The 17,285-nt window shown below is 44.5% G+C and overlaps 1 protein-coding gene and 1 non-coding gene across 2 annotated transcripts in view; one reads left to right on the top strand and one right to left on the bottom strand.

Annotated features, from left to right (window-relative positions):
- LOC119181513 (putative peptidoglycan muropeptide transporter SLC46) overlaps positions 1 to 17,285 on the top strand; it is a 335,450-nt gene that overhangs the window by 289,361 nt on the left and 28,804 nt on the right. The window lies entirely within an intron of this gene.
- Positions 16,135 to 16,207, bottom strand: TRNAT-UGU (transfer RNA threonine (anticodon UGU)). Its single transcript has one exon. It is a non-coding gene; the product is annotated as a tRNA-Thr (tRNA).

Here is a 17,285-nt window from a genome sequence, read left to right as displayed (position 1 = left end):
TGGAATTTTGTGTTGTTTTTTGTTCTTTTGCCACTCCGTGGGGGATGTGCGCGTACATTGAACACGCAAATTTTCGTAGTAGAGCTTAGACTTTCTTTTTTTTTTGTAGTGCAGGGCTCGAGTTTAGTAATTATTGGGTAAAGGGACAATTGGTGTCAGAGAGACATGGTTAAAAAGACTGTAAAGTGTTCAGGATGTGGAGTGGGTTTGGAAGTGGACCCAAGTGTAGAAGCGGATGGAGAAGAGCCTAACGTGAAGTGTGGGCAATGTGAGGTCGAGGAAAAAATGAAGAAAATGGTGGTTGCCCAGGGTAAACTGCTGATGAGAATCGCCGAGCTCGAGACTGCGTTGGCGACAGAGCGAGATAAAACGAGGGCAGTGGGAGAGAGGCTGAAGTCCGCCGAGGAAGCACTAGCGAAGCTGAACAAAGGAGCGGCCTACGGAGAGAACAGTAGAGAACCGGCAACCAGAACGGCGCAGAAGAAAGAGCGAGCAAGTTTAGAAAAAAACAGGTTCAGCCAGTTCGATTGTCGCAAGGCCCAGCTTCAGCGAGGTAGTGGTGGGGCTAGGAGGAGACAAAGCAGCCGGTGTCACAGGTGCAAGTAGTCCCGAGGTGCATGACGCTCCAGCTGAAAAGTCACAGCATGTGATGATCGCCGGGGACTCGAATTTAAATCGATGCACAGAAGCCATCAAAGAGAGGGTAAGAGGTGACAAGAGGGTTGCAGTAGGGGCGTTTCCAGGACGCAAGCTGGAAGCAGTCATGAGGCAAGCGAGCGCAAAACTCAAAACTACAGCTGATAGACGAAACCTCGTGATAATTTCAGGCGGTTTAAACGATGTCTTAAATGAAGATACAGCAGGACTTGCAACCACACTGGCGAAAGGCGTCGATGACATGCGCGCCACTTCTCAGGTATAGGTAGTGATATGCACGATACCAGAGGTACCGGTGCGTGATAGCAACCTGCAAAGAGTGGTTGTCAACGCAAACCAAGAGATATGGCGGATGAGTCATGAGAAAGGCTCTGAGGTGGTGGAAATAAACAGAGAGGTGCATAGGTGGAGTGGTTTTCAACGAGGCATAATTCACTTCGATGGGCGGCTATGTCGTGAGGTGGGTTGGCGACTGGCAGCACGCGCAGTAGCTTTTTTGGGGGGCAAGCGGGCCCTTCGGGGTGCAGGATAGCTAGTAACGAGGAAAACAACCAGGGAGGCTCTTTGACAGGTGGTAAGGACAGATACGATTCCAAAGTGGCACCAGTATCTAAGATAGGTAGAGTCCGGGGCATAAATAGACGAAGCCACGAGTGCCGAGCCAATTCAGACATAGGGTATATTAACATGCAGGGTGGTAGGAACAGGCTGAAGTGGGAGAACAGCTAAGGGAAGGGAGGCCGATGGTATACGGTTTTGTAGAAACACATCTCAGGGACATGGAACAACCTCCGAACAATCCGGACTACGTGTGGGAATATTGTAATAGAACAGAAGGCAGCAGAAAGGGGGGTGGTATTGGGCCATTCATTCATAAAAGTACAGATTGGCAAAGGGTCAAGCAGGAGTGCAAAGAACATTTATGTCTAAAAGGGAAAGTGGCAGGTCAAATGACACTCCTTGGTTTCGTGTACTTGTGGACTGGAGCAAAGGCCAGAGAGGAAAACCAGGCAATGGTCGAGTACATACCAAAGGACATTCAGGGGTTAGGAAGAGAGTGCGAGACAATTATACTAGGAGATATGAATGCGCACATAGAAGATATAGATGGGTATACCAACCCGACAGGCAAAATGATCATGGATATGTGTGAAAGGCTTGATTTGATCATTTGCAACAGTACCGAAAAGTGTGAAGTGCAAATAACATGGGAGGTAGGAAGGCTGCAGTCGACGATAAATTATGCACTGATGTCGCATAGGATGTATAAGCTCAGGGGAATGCACATAGATGAAGGTGGCTCCAGAAGTCTGGGTAGAGATCACAAACGTATCAAGCTAAGTTTTGGAAGAGCAGTGAAAGTGGGAAGGAGACAAGATGAGCAACTACATGCAAGTTTATCCAGAAAGTCAAATTGAAATAGTCACTAAACAAATTGAGAAAGTAATCACGGAGGATAATAAAACAGTGTGGACATACACGAGTCTAATTAGACTGTTTGAGCTAGAGCTTGCTAAGACACGTGACAAGTCACCCCGAAAAAGGAGACACAAACCCAAAAGTTGGTGGGATGAGGAAGTTAAGAGAGCCATAGCAAAACGTCAGGAAGCCTCTAGAGAACACAGACATGCTAAGCAGCGGGGTGAACTGAGAGATGATGTTGAAAGAAATTGGGAAATCTTTCTAAGCTGTAGAAGGGATGTATCTCTTCTGATCAATAAAAAGATTAGAAGAAAGGAAGCTCAGTGGCTGGCAGAAGTACATAAAAAAGATAGAAAGGCAGCTGCGAAATTTTGAAACCATCTAAACTCCCTAAGAAATGAGACGAGCCTAGTGCAGAGGTTTATAAATACAGCCCAAGGCGCTAGGCTAGAAGGGGGCGAAGCTATTGAATATATAAGAACAAGAGTGACAGAAAATTTTAAACAAAGAAGTTCTTTATGCACCACAATAGACAAGGACGTATCAAGTGGTGCAATGGCTCCATTTTCACAACGAGATTGAGAAAAGGCTGAGAAAAGGGTTCCTAGTAGTATATCAACAGGCCCAGATGGCATTCCAATTATGCTGATAAAGACATTCGGTCCGAAGTCTTAGCAGGCTTTAGAGAGGATAGAGCAAACTAATAATCGATGGTGAAGTTCCCGATGGATGAAAACTTAGCAGCATGAGCATGATCTATAAAGGAAAGGGGGACAAAGCTGGCATAAACAACTACCGTCCTATAACAGTGACATCAGTGGTGTACAGGCTGGCGATGCAGATTATAAAGGAAAGACTGCAGCTATGGATAGAGGATGAGGGGGTGCTGGGGAAACAGCAGAATGGGTTTCGGAAACACAGGAAGTTGGAAGACAATCTGTTCTCACTGACGCAGTGCATCCAAATAGCAGAAAAGGAACACAGGCTCCTGTGGCTAGCATTTTTGGATATCAAGGGAGCGTTTGGTAGCGTGGTTCTAGAGGACTTGTGGGGAATACTCGACACACTAGGCGTGGAACATGTAGTCACTAATCTTTTAAAGGATATCTATAAACGTTACAAGGTAGTTATAAAGCGGGAAAAACAGGTATCCAAGCCTGCACAGGTAAAACGGGGGCTTAGGCAGGGGTGTACCCTGTCACCCTTATTATTCATGATGTACCTACCAGGATTAGAGGCCAAATTAGAGGGAAGTGGACTGGGCTTCAACCTTTCTTTCGTCAAACAAGGAAAACTCATTGAACAGGCACTACCAACATTGGTGTACATAGATGATATAGTGCTAATGGCCGACAACAAGGAAGATTAGCAGAGATTGGTGGACATCTGCGGTAATGAGGAAGATAGGTCAGATTTCAGATTCAGTATGAAAAAATCAGCAGTCATGATTTTTAATGACAATGAAGGTAGTGAGCTTAGAATACAGGAGGTCACGCTAGAGATAACAGATAAATACAAATATCTGGGCGTATGGATAAGCAATGGGCCGAGTACTTAAGGGAACACGAAATATGCGTGACGACTAAAGATAACAGGAATACAGCGGTAATGAAAAAAAGGCACTGTGTAATTACAATAGGTATGATGTCGTCAGAGGAATATAGAAAGGGGTCATATTTCCTGGTCTGACGTTCGGCAATGCGGTCTTGTGCATGAGATCAGAAGTTCAAGCAAGATTAGAAATTAAGCAACGTGGAATAGGTAGGCTTGCCTTAGGAGCTCACGGGAATACACCAAATCAGGGAGTACAAGGTGATATGAGATGGATATCATTTGAGGGCAGCGAAGCTAGCAGCAAGATAAAATTTGAGAAGCGCTTGAGAGAAATGGGGGAGGAGCGTTGGGCTAGGAAGGTATTCAGCTACTTTTACATGAAGAATGTCGATACAAAATGGAGAAAGCGAACCAGAAAATTGACTGGTAAATACTTAGAAAACAGCAGGGGGCCAAACCAAAAAGAATTATCGCTTAAAAAGAAGGTGAAGGAAGTTGAGACCGATATGTGGAGAATTGGCATGATTAAGTAATCCGCACTAGAGATATATCAAACCTTTAAGCAGGAAATTGCCAAGGAAAGAATCTATGATAATACTCGAGGTAGTTCTCTACTGTTTGAGGCCAGAACGGGAGTATTGCGAACCAAGACTTATCGGGCCAAATACGAAGGGGTAGACATGGTATGCAGTGCGTGTGGAGAGGAAGAAGAAACTGCCGAACACTTGATAATGTTCTGTAGAGGGCTTCGCCCTATAGTTCAGGATGATGGCACAGAGTTTTTCAAAGCAGTTGGGTTTAGAAACAGGGAAGGCAAAATAGACATTAGGCAGGTAGAATTATCTAGAAGTAGGTTATCTGACTGGTGGCTAAAGTCAAGGCACGAGTGAAAATTAAACCCTTCACTGCAAACTACGAATCTTCAACCTCAATTTTTAAAAGGAAAAAAAATAAATATATTTTTTGGTTCAATAAGTATTACGGCTTGGTGGCGCTAGCCACCGCCCGATCTAAAGGGTACAGGCATATCCATCCATCCATCCATCCCATTCAACGAATGCCCACGCGGAAAACTCCCCGACGCAGTTTTAGGAGGGAAAACTGCACTCACCGCACCGCTAACGATTCCTACAGAGCTCACATCAAGTTTGATAGTAGTGTTTATAGAAAATGTACGCGTTGACACTCTTGTAGACACTGGCACTGCCGTTTCGATTATTCATGCTGATTTTTGTTCCCGCCTTCTAAAAGTCACAACGCCTTATGGCGGCCCACCTCTCCGTGCAGCGACCAACGCTCTAATTCGTCCACTTGCACAGTGTACCATTCGACTCTGCATAGAAGGCATTCGTCATCAAATTGTTTTCGCGGTATTTTGTGAGTGCACCCACGCTCTCATTCTGGGGTGGGATTTTTTGTCTTCTGCGTCCGCTTTCATATCTTGTCATCAGCGCCTCCTGCATCTAAATGCCATCGACTCTTCGCCGCTTGAACACGATCGACGCATCCGCCTTGTCACCACATCAGATTATGACTTCGGCCATACATCGAAGAAATTATAAGTGTTAATGGCACTGATATTATGGGTGGTGACGTGCTTATTCTCCCTTACGGCCATACCCTGCGCAGGGGCGTTGTGATCACACCAGGGCTTATTCGCTTCTTCGATTGGTCTACCTACCTAACCGCCATAAATCAAACGTACGAGTGTGTGCTGCTCCACATGTGGCTCAACAGTATCTTGCGCGGTCGACAGTGAGCCTGTTGCGATTGTTACTCTTCCGAACAACAACCACAACGGTGTTCCAAAGTAACATTCACTGCCATTCAATGCCTCTTTTACACCTGTGTTGGCAACCATAAGCAGTGACTTAGCACCTGATCAAACAGAAGATTTGCTCACCCTGTTTAATAGACACCGTTCTCTATTTGACGTGAACTCGCCCGCCCTCAGAATGACTTCCAACGCTGCTCGCAGCATCCAGACTGACGGCCCTCGTATTGTAGATCGGCGTCCGTATCCCATGTCCCAGGCAGAACTCAAAATCGTTGAGTAAAACGTCTCAGACATGCTACAACACAACATCATACGACCTTCCTCGAGTCCCTGGTCATCCCCAGTTGTTCTCGTTCAAACGAAAGATGGAACAGTGCGTTTATGCGTCGATTACCATGCGGTAAGCAAAATAACGCGCAAGGATGTTTATCCTCTCTCTCGTATCGACGATGCACTGGATTCATTACAGTGCGCCGAGTATTTTTCGGGCCTCGATCTAGGTCAGGCTACTGGCAGATACCAATGTCGGAGTCCGATAAAGAGAAGACCGCCTTTTCAATGCCAGATGGGTTGTACGAGTTTAATGTGATGCCTTTTGGACTCTGTAATGCGTCCGCCACCTTCAAACGCATGATAGACGGCGTATTGCGTGGTTTGAAATAGAAATTGTGTCTGTGCTATCTCGATGACATAGTAGAGGTTTCATCTACGTTCTCGCAGCATCTACAACGTCTTAACGAAGTCCTCACATGCCTTGCAAAAGCCGGTCTACAGCTTAACACCAAGAAATGTACCTTTGCTAGCAAGACAATCAAGGTTCTCGGCCACCTCATCAGCAAAGAAGGAATTTGGCCGGACCCCAAGAAGCTTGCCGCCGTCCTAGGTTTTCCTCGTCCACTACGTCAAAAGAACCTGCGTAGCTTTCTTGGTTATCTTTTTTATTTATTTATTTATTTCTATTATTTATTGCGAATACTACAGGCCAGTGTGTGGCCCAAGCAGGAGGGGCAATTGACAATACACATAACACTGTTACACATGCATACAAAGAATAAAAATAATAACAATAAAAAGGAGTACAAGACAGATTGGTCAAGGCATAGCACACCATACAATGCATATACTTAGCCACAGATGCTTTCCTGGAGCGCTTGGGAAAAATTTTTAGCTTGTATCACTGTTTCCGGGAGCGCATTCTATTCGGAAATTGTACGTGGGAAGAAGCTGTGCTTAAACTGATTAGTTTTGGCGAAGATAGGCTGAAAGTAATGAGCATGCATGTGACGGGTCCTTCTTGTGCTTAGCGGTTTAATCATAGTTGACGGAGTTATTTTCACCTTAGAAGTAGCAATATTGTTGAGGAAGAGTAAACGGGCCAAGCGTCTACGAACTGCTAGGGTTTGAATGCCATTGTCAGTCATGAGCTTCGACGGAGAATCGTAACGCCCATATTTGTTAAAAATGAAACGCACCGCTTTTCTCTGAACGAGCTCAAGCATGTAGATAACTTTTTTCACGTGCGGATCCCATATCACGGAAGCATATTCGAGTTTAGCTCTAACAAAAGTTTCATAGGCTAAAAGCTTAACGTGACTTGGAGAATGCCTTAATTTTCGTCTCAAAAAACACAACTTAGTAAATGCAGCAGAACAAATACGTTTTACGTGGGATGACCAAGATAAATTAGAGTTCAAAGTGAGGCCCAAGTACTTGTACTCCCCAACATCTGCAATACAAGTGTTCTGCAAGAAGTACTGGGAGTTGAAGAAATGTTTTTTGCGCGTTATTCGTAGAAATGCACATTTTCCAGCATTCAACATCATTCCCCACTGCTCACACCAACTCTCTATTGCAACCAGGGATTCCAGCAAAACTTCACAGTCATCAGGTGAGCGAATTTCTCTAAAAACAACACAATCATCGGCAAACAGCCTGATGGAGACAGTTTCGGGAACTACGTATGCTAAATCATTTATATAAAGAAGAAACAACAACGGTCCCAGCACGCTGCCCTGGGGTACCCCAGAGGTAACAGCAAGAAAATTAGAGAAACAACCATTAATATCAACATACTGTTTTCTCTTATTTAAATAAGCTCTTATCCAGTTCAAAAGGCAATCAGGAAGGCCAATGTGTTCAAGTTTATACAAAAGCTTTTCGTGTGGCACTTTGTCAAAGGCCTTGCTAAAGTCGAGGAAAACCACATCAACTTGTACAGACTCGTCCAATACCGCAGAGAAGTGATGAACAGTAGTGACCAATTGCGTAACAGTGGACATATTTTTTCTAAAACCATGTTGATAGGGCGAAAAAATGTTCCTTTCAGCCAAAAATTCATGAATGAACCCTACAATAACATGCTCCAACATTTTACAACAGCTACTTGTGATGGAAATGGGTCTGTAGTTAGAAATTGAAAGTTTGTCTTCCGTTTTAAACAGTGGTTTGACCCTAGCAACCAAAAAATCATACGGGACTTCACCTGATGTGAGAGAGATCTGGAAAATGTTAGTTAAAAAGGCAGATAGCTGATCAGCATACCGTTTCAAGAATCCAATAGGAAGATCATCGGGGCCGGGACTTTTTCTAGGATCAAGCTTTCGTAATAATGCCAGTATTCCGAGATCCGAAATAACAGGTATATTTGAATAATCTGCTGGGCGTTTAGGAACTGATCCGCCTGGTGAAAAGACTGATTGAAAGTAATGATTGAATGATTGAGATATTTCTTTGTCGTCTCTTACAATTTTACCATTTACAGCTATTTCTTTCAGAATATTTTTCTGTTCACCCAAAAACCGCCAAAACTTAGAGGGGTCATTTTTAATGAACTCAGGAAGTGTTACGGTAAAATAATGTGCTTTCGCTGATTTAACCTTACATTCCAAAGACTGCTTCAAGCTTTGTAAATGTTGCTCCCCTAGACTCCTGTTTCTCCTAAGACGCTTAATCTTACGCTTGGTCTGAATGATATCTCGGGTAATACATTCATTGTAACGCTTATTTCTAACCTTCCTTAAGGGTACAAAATGCTCGATGCAGTATTTTATTGTTTCCTTGAAGTGCGTCCACAACGTGTGCACATAATTGCTAGTTTGGATATCAAATTTTAACTCTAAGTAATCAATGATAGAAGCGTCATCGGCACGGTCAAAATTTTTGACATGGTTGACCGGTTGGTCTTCAACACTGCCAAACCCGGTAGAAGAACAATAAAACGATAAGAGCCGGTGGTCGGAGATACCAGGATCTACATTTACTACACCACTAGAAAATACGTCACTAACAAAAAATAAATCTAGAATGGCGTCAAGACGGATAGGTTCCAAAACTAACTGTTTTAAACTTATAGCCAACATCATGTCTAAGAGAGTATCACATGGGTCACTCTCTCCATAAGTAGGTCGATTCCAGTCAAGACTCGGCAGATTAAAATCGCCTGTTACAATAACCGGGCGACCACGGTAGGGCAAAAGATAATCGTACAATTTGCAAAGAAACGAGTCGGTTGCATCAGGCGATCGATAAGCAGCACAAAGCAAGAATTTTAAGTCACAAAAAGATACGTGTAAAAACAAGCTTTCATGATTAGAGATGCCAGGCAAAACCGAGATCTCGATATTGGTTTTAGCTATAACGGCAACGCCCCCACCACGGGAGCCATGATCACACCGAAATATCTGATAGCCACGTGGAACAACTTCACCGTCACTAATCCTATCACTCAGCCAGGTTTCGGTGATTACAACTAGATGGGGGTCATAATTCAAAAGAAGAAGTTCTAAACTGTCAATTTTATTTACAATACTTCTTGCATTAAACGAAATGACAATCAGCTCATCAACAGGGCGCCGGAGTGGCTATATGTTTGCTGGTGCCGGCAATTCATTTGTCTGGACAGGAACGCGCCGGTTTGTGGAATCGTTCCATGCGTACAACTTTTTGTTAATGTAAAGTTTGTCGTGCACAAGCGTAACCTTCTTCCCCTTGTCTTTTTCAGATTTGGCACTCTGCCAAAGCGATCGTCTTTTTCTTAGTGTTTCTTGCGAATAATCATTTTGAATGAAGACAGTTGTTTCCTTAAGTTTTTTAGCGTTGAGCATGACGGCTTGTTTTTCAGTGAAATTACAGAAGTGAAGGATCACAGGGCGATTTGAGGACGGCTTACCTATTCTATGAATTCTATCAACAGACGAACAAGTTACTCCTAGAGTTTCTTTGAAGATGTCGTCGAGAATCAGTTGTCTTAAATCGAGCTCACTTTCCTTCGAGGCCTCCACAACGCCAAATACAACCAAATTGTTACGCCTACCCTTGTCTTCAAGGTCGACTATCTTCGCATGTTGCAGACGTATTGTCTCCTCTAAAGTCTTGACAACCTCTCTAACACCATCAAAAAAATCCATTCTCGCAGCCATTCCTTTTGTTTCGCTCTCCAAATGGCTTAACCGTCCTCCCAAAGACATCACCATTTGTTCTGTTTGCTCAACTCTTTGTTTTACTTCTAGCAAATCATTTCGGATAGCTTGTTGGCCTTTAATAAGTGACTCTAGCATCGCTTCAACGGTAGGTCCTGGATTTTCTTCAATGTCCCCACACAACAATAGCTTACATGCATGCACACAATCACATAGTATACAAAGCATCGTCCGTGGGCACGGCACAACAAGAAGGCATCTTTCGTCAGATCGGTACGAATAAGTACAACTAACCTGCAACAATAAAACGGGAGGCGCGGTGAACATCTTGCCCCGTGCAGCCTCGCCGTGCCCACTAGCCGATCTGTCGTGCACTGTTGGTTTTATAGATGCCCAGGGTGATGACGTCAGGCCTTTGATATGCATCCGCACAGGCGCAGGAAGCACATCGGAAACGAAGCTTGCCGATGCAGAGACGGGGCCGATGCCTGTTGAAACTTTTCCAGCCCAGAAGACCACTTGATGTGACGATGGAATAAACCCGGCGAAAGGCAGCAAAAGGGCCTTACTTCTTACTTCCGGTGCTTCATACGTGGCTTCGCGGAACTTGCGTCTCCGCTCCATCAACTCCTCGCAAGGAACGTCACCTTCGTTTGGTCCGAAGACTGCGAAAGCGCCTTCACGGCATGAAATCAAGCCCTCACGTCGTATCTGGTACTGTGCCACTTCGATTCAACCGCACTCACCTTCCTTCACACCGACGCATGTAGTCATGGTCTAGGGGGCGGTACTCTTGCATCATGACAAAAACTCATGTGATCGCGTCGTTGCTTACGCAAGTCGTGTTTTTACCGCTGCAGAGGAGAACTACACTATCACCGAGCAGGAGTGCTTTGCTGTTTGGGAAGTACAACGATTCTGACCATATCTTCATGGCCGTCATTTTACCATTGTTACCGACCATAACGCCCTATGCTGGCTTTCATTGCTGAAAAACTTATCAGGTCGCTTCGGTCGCTGGGTGCTTCGCTTGCAGGAGTACGATTTCGATGTCGCCTACAGATCAGGGAATAAGCATCAAGACGCTGATGCTCTATCACGCTGTCTTTCGCCCAGCGGATGCCACTCACCGTCGATACTCTAAAACAACAGCACCTCTCCAATCGCAGCGCTAAGTTCATCACCTGGCACCCTATCCGTCCTTGTTTCACAACAACGTGTCGACCCATACTGCCGCGTCATTGATGACCACTTGACCGGCTCTACTACTCCTCCAAACGCCAGATTCCGTCGACAACCTAAACAATTTAAGCTTGTCGGTGCTGCTTTATACCACTACATTTACCACATCGATGGCAACAAGTGGGTACTCGTCTTCCCACGTTATCTGCAACGTGAAGTTCTGATCGCCTTTCATGATGATCCAACCGCCGCTCATTCAGGCTATCACAAGACTTCCGACAAAATACGAAGTCGTTCTTTTTGGCCTGGCCTCTCTTCAGCCGTGGCTAAGTACGTTGCCTCCTGTGTCCATTGCCAACGACTAAAGCGACTGACAACTGCTCCGGCTGGCTTAACGCAACCTCTTCCTTGGCCCGCCTCGCCTTTTGAAGTCGTTGGAATCAACTTGTATGGCCCTCTTTCTATATCATCCAATGGTAATCGCTGCATTGTCACGGCCGTCGACCACCTTACCCGCTATGCAGAAACAGCTTCTTTATCATCTGAGACTGCCACTGAGGTCGCCGATTTCTTTCTTTGCCACATCTTTTTGCGCCATGGAGCCCCACGCATTCTCTTGAGCGATCGTGGAAAAGTCTTTTTCTCTTCTATTGTCGAGCAAGTTTTCCGTGCCTCAAACACTGTTCACAAGACCACTTCTAGCTACCACCCGCAGACCAACGGATTGACTGAACGCTTTCATCGGACCATATCGGACATGATCGCCATGTACATTCACCCCAATCACATGAACTGGGATGCAATTCTACCCTTCATGACATTCGCTTATAATACGGCTACTCAACCCATTACTGGCTTTTTTCCATGTTATTCTCGTCCATGGTCGCTCGCCGAGTTTCGCTCTGAACGTCTCCTTCCTTTTGGCTCCGGCACCCTCGACGGCTCCTTTCTCTGAAGATTTTTTATCTCGTCTCGTACACTGCCGTCACCTGGCCCGCGTTAACACCGGCCTCTCTCAAGACACTCAAAAATCTCGCTTCGACTCGTATCGCCATGTTGCGAGTTTTTCCCCTGGTGACGAAGTTCTTCTATGGACTCCACTGCACGTCCCCGGCTTATGCGACAAATTCATCAGTCGCTTCATTGGGCCGTACATGGTGGTCGAACAGACATCTCCTGTCAATCACTGCGTTTCTCCTCTTAGCACTAATCCTGATCATCGTTGTCGAGCGAAAGACATAGTGCACGTATCCCGCGTAAAGCTTTATGCGCGACGCATTTCATAATGCTCTCAAGCGACCAGGCGGCCGCTTTCACCGCACGGGAGAATTAGTGTGAGCGCGAAAAGCGAATGGCTCTTCACTCTCTTTAGATATAATTATCACCTTTACATCTTCACCACTGTCATTTAGCTCAAGCCTGGCTGAATAAACTGGTTACTAACAATATATATATATATTTATATATATATATATATATATATATATATATTATTCCTGATGAAGGCCAGACTCTAGGCCGAAACGTCGAAATAAACCACGTTGTGACCGCTCACGGAGGATCTACTAGACTATATATATATATATATATATATATATATATATATATATATATATATATATATATATATATATATATATATATATATATATATATATATATATATATATGCGGGATATGGCACAAAGGGAGCGTTGTCAACAAGGATAAATCCTTGTTGCCATATCCCATACCTTCACGAAGACTAACTGGCCCATTGAATTATTACTCCCACTATATATATATTATCATTCTCAGCCTGACTACGTCCACTGCAGGACAAAGGCCTCGTTCATGTTCCACCAGTTAACCCGGTCCTGTGATTGCTGCTGCCAATTTATACCCGCAAACTTCTTAATCTCATCTGCCCACCTAACCTTCTGTCTCCCCCTAACCCGCTTGCCTCCTCTGGGAATCCAGTTAGTTACCCTTAATGACCAGTGGTTATCCTGTCTACGCGCTACATACCCGGCCCTTGTCCATTTCTTCTTCTTGATTTCAGCTGTGATATCCTTAGCCCCCGTTTGTTCCCTAATCCACTCTGCTCTCTTCTTGCCTCTTAAGGTTTCGCCAACCATTTTTCTTTCCATTGCTCGCTGCGTCATCCTCAATTTAGGCTGAACCCTCTTTGTAAGTTTCCAGGTTTCTGCTCCATGGCAAATTACCGGCAAGGTACAGCTGTTATATATCTTCTTCTTGAGTAATAGTGGCAATCTACCTATCATAATTTGAGAGTGCTTGCCAAATATGCTCTACCCTGTTCTTATTCTTCTAGTTACTTCAATCTCGTGGTTCGGCTCCGCGGTTATTAACTGCCCTAATATGACATAGTCTTTTAGAACTTGAACTGCACAATTACCTATCTCGAAGCGATGCTCTTTTCCGAGATTGTTGTACATTACTATCGTTTTCTGCAGATTAATTTTAAGACTCATCTTTCTGCTCTCCTTGTCTAACTCCGTAATCATGTGTTGCGATTCGTCTCCTGGGTTAGTGAGCAATGCAATGTCATCAGCGAAGCGCAGGTTACTAAGGTAGTCTCCATTAACTCTTATCCATAACTGTTCCCATTGTAGGTTTCTGAAAACCTCCTGTAAGCACGCGGTAAATAGCATTGGCGAGATTGTGTCCCCCTGCCTTACACCCTTCCTGATTGGCATTCTGTTGCTTTCTTTATGAAGCACTATGGTAGCAGTTGATCCCCTGTAGATTTCTTCCAGGATGTTTATATATACTTTATCGACGCCCTGATTCCGCAGTGCCTGCATGACGGCTGATATATTTATACTGAATCAAACGCCTTCTCGTAATCTATGTAGGCTATAGTATAGTGGTTGGTTATATTCTGAGCTTTTTTCTATTACCTGATTGATAGTATGAATGTGGTCAATTGTTGAGTAGCCTGTTCGAAATCCTGCTTGTTCCTTTCGTTGATTGAATTCTAATGTTTTCTTTACTCTGTTAGCAATTACCTTTGTAAATAACTTGTATGCTACAGAGAGCAAGCTGATCGGCCTGTAATTCTTCAAGTCTTTGTCATCTGCTTTCTTATGTATTAAGATGATGTTAGCGTTCTTCCAAGACTCGGGTACTGTTCGCGTCAGAAGACACCTCGTAAACAGGGTGGCTAGTTTTTTTCTAACACAATCATTCCTCCATCTTTCAGCAGATCTGATGTTACCTGATCCTCACCAGCAGCTTTGCCTCTTTGCATTCTCTCCAAAGCTTTTCTGACTTCTTCTATCATTACTGGTGGGGTGTCACCTGGGTTACTGCTAGTTCTTATAGTATTAAACTCGTGGATTTGTTACGGCTACTGTACAGATCTATGTCAAACTCCTCCGCTATTTTAACTATCCCATCCATATTGGTAGTTATCTTGCCTTCTTTGTCCCTTAGTGCATCATACATCCGATTTTCGCCTATCCCAGATTTCCTCTTCACTGCTTTAACGCTTCCTCCGTTTTTCAGAGCGTGTTCAAATCTCTCCATGTTATACGTTCCTACATCGCATACCTTACGCATATTGATCAACTTTGAAAGCTCTGCCAATTCTATTTTGCCTGTTTTACTTGAGACTTTCATAATTTGACGCTTCTTAGTGAGATTCTTCATTTCCAGGGAAAGCTTGCCAGTGTCCTGTCTAACTACCCTACCTCCAACTTCCACTGCACACTCCGTAATTATACTTGTCAGATTATTATTCATTTATCTACACTAAGGTTGGTTTCCTCAATAAGTGCCGTGTACCTGTTCTGAAGCGAGACTCTGAATTCCTGTACTTTCCCTCTCAGTGCTAGCTCATTGATTGGGTTCTTGCGTATCAGTTTCTGTCGTTCCTTCAAGTCTAGGTGAATTCGAGACCGTACCCATCTATGGTCACTGCATCGTACCTTGCAAACCACTTCTAAATCCTGCACGATGCCTGGGTGTGCACTCATTATAAAGTCTATTTCGTTCTTACTTTCGCCATTAGGGCTTTTCCATGTCCCCTTGCGGTTTCCTCGCTTGCGGTAGAAGGTATTCAAAATCCGTAAATTATTACATTCTGCGAATTCTACTAGTAGCTCTCATCTGGCGTTTCTAGTACCGATGCCATAATCTCCTACTGCCTGGTCTCCAGCCAGCTTCTTCCCTACCTCTGAATTGAAGTCTCCCGTCAGTATAGTATACTGTGTTTTTACCTTACTCATTGCCAATTCCACGTCTTCATAGAAGCTTTCAACTGAAGCGTCATCATGGCAGGATGTAGGCGCGTAAGCCTGTACCACCTTCATCTTGTATTTTTTATTCAGTTTAACTACAATACCTACCAGTTTTTAATAATGCTGTAGTATTATTTTATGTTCCCAGCTATGTTTCTGTGAATTAGGAACCCCACTCCCAGTTCTCTTCTGTCAGCCAAGCCCCGATAGCAAAGGATGTGCCAATTCTGTAGCACTGTATAGGCTTCATCTGTCCTCCTAACCTCACTGAGCCCTCTTATATCCCATTTAACACCCTCTAGCTCCTCGATTAGTACAGCTAGACTTCCCTCACTACATAAGGTTCTAGCATTAAATGTTGCCAAGTTCAGGTTCCAATGGCTGCCGGTCCGGATCCAGAGATTCTTAGCACCCTCTGCTGCGTTGCAGATCTGACCACCACCGTGGTCAGTTGCTTCGCAGCTGCTGGGGACTTAGGGCCGTAAGTCATTTGACGTCTGCATGTGGCAGGTAGTGTCCAGATACTGCACCAGGGCGGCCAATCCTTCTTTGGTGAGGGAGTGCGTTCCCGGCGGTGGTTACCGGTGAGGCCGCACCCCAGGCCTCTTAATGCACATGGATTATTTTATCCGGTTGGGAACTACGCGGCATCGGGATTTGAACCACGGACCTATTGCATGCGAGGCGGATTCTCTAACCACTACACCATCGCTGCACCTATATATATATATATATATATATATATATATATATATATATATATATATATATATATATATATGAGATCTAACACACAATTATGCCAAGGAAATGTATAGGAGAAGATATTAGAACCAATTTAATGTAAATAAGAAAAAGAAATGTGGGTGAAAAAACAACTTGCCGTGAGCAGGAATCGAACCTACGACCTTCGAATAACACGTTCGATGCTCTAACCACTGAGCTATCGCGGCGGCTATCCCCCCAGCCACTTTATTGGGTTTATATTTGAATTTAAACGTGGGAATGTTAGTCAGCGCCATCTGTAGCCATGGCAGTGAGTGTGGAACACCCTTTTATGAGCTTGTGTGGCGTCACGTAGCACGTGAACTTATTACGAGCGCGCAGCTGATCAATAATCCCTCGTATAGAACCTAACGGCACCAAGTATACCAGTACAAGACCCTCGTTAATGATTTAGGGAAAGAAGTGTATACATAAGGGCTCATTTTTCCATTTTCCCGTATATAAATATATGAATATATATATATATATATATATATATATATATATATATATATATATATATATTGACCCTTGTCTACATGTGGACAAAAACGATGATGGGGGGGATTTAGCGGACACCAGGTAGTGGGCCTCTGGCTTGACGCGAGAACGAAGAAGATCTTGTGGCTCAGCTGTTGAGAACACGCTGATTTCGCTACCTCAAGGCGTACTTGTGCTTTGTTCGCGTTGTACAGCGACACTGGTGGAGGTGCTGGCCCGCGGCCCCGCCTGATGCTCCACACTCCCACGGGGAGCCGTTCATCCAGCCCAGAAGCACTTGTCGACACTACCGTGCATCGCTTCAGTCGTCGCTTGCGAGGCCTTCTTCCAGAGTTCACTCTCTCACAGGAACACTCAACAAAGCACCGCTCAGATCTACCAATGGCCACCACCAATCCACAACAGTTACTACGAGACAGTAGTTTGCCAACCCCATCTCAGGTAACCTTTTTTTCACCGCTGGTGCCTGATCGCTTTGGTGGCGGAGCACATGAAGACGTCGAAGAATGGCTTGATCACTATGAACGTGTCGCTAACACCAACCAGTGGTCCCTTGAACAAAGGCTTTTCCGCGCCTATTTTTATCTCGACGACAGCGCTAAAACTTGGTACGAGAACACAGAAGGCAGTTTGTCATCGTGGAGCGACTTTAAAAGAGGGATGATTGACACATTTGCCGATGTCGACCGGCGCGAACGTGCGCAGCATTTACTCGAGCTACGGGTTCAGAAACCCAATGAAACGGTCGCAATGTTCACTGAGGAC

The sequence above is a fragment of the Rhipicephalus microplus genome, unplaced genomic scaffold (genome assembly GCF_043290135.1).
Source record: "Rhipicephalus microplus isolate Deutch F79 unplaced genomic scaffold, USDA_Rmic scaffold_14, whole genome shotgun sequence".
NCBI lineage: Eukaryota > Metazoa > Arthropoda > Arachnida > Ixodida > Ixodidae > Rhipicephalus > Rhipicephalus microplus.
The sequence above is the reverse complement of the archived record's forward strand: the minus strand, read 5'-3'. Positions and strand labels throughout refer to the sequence as shown.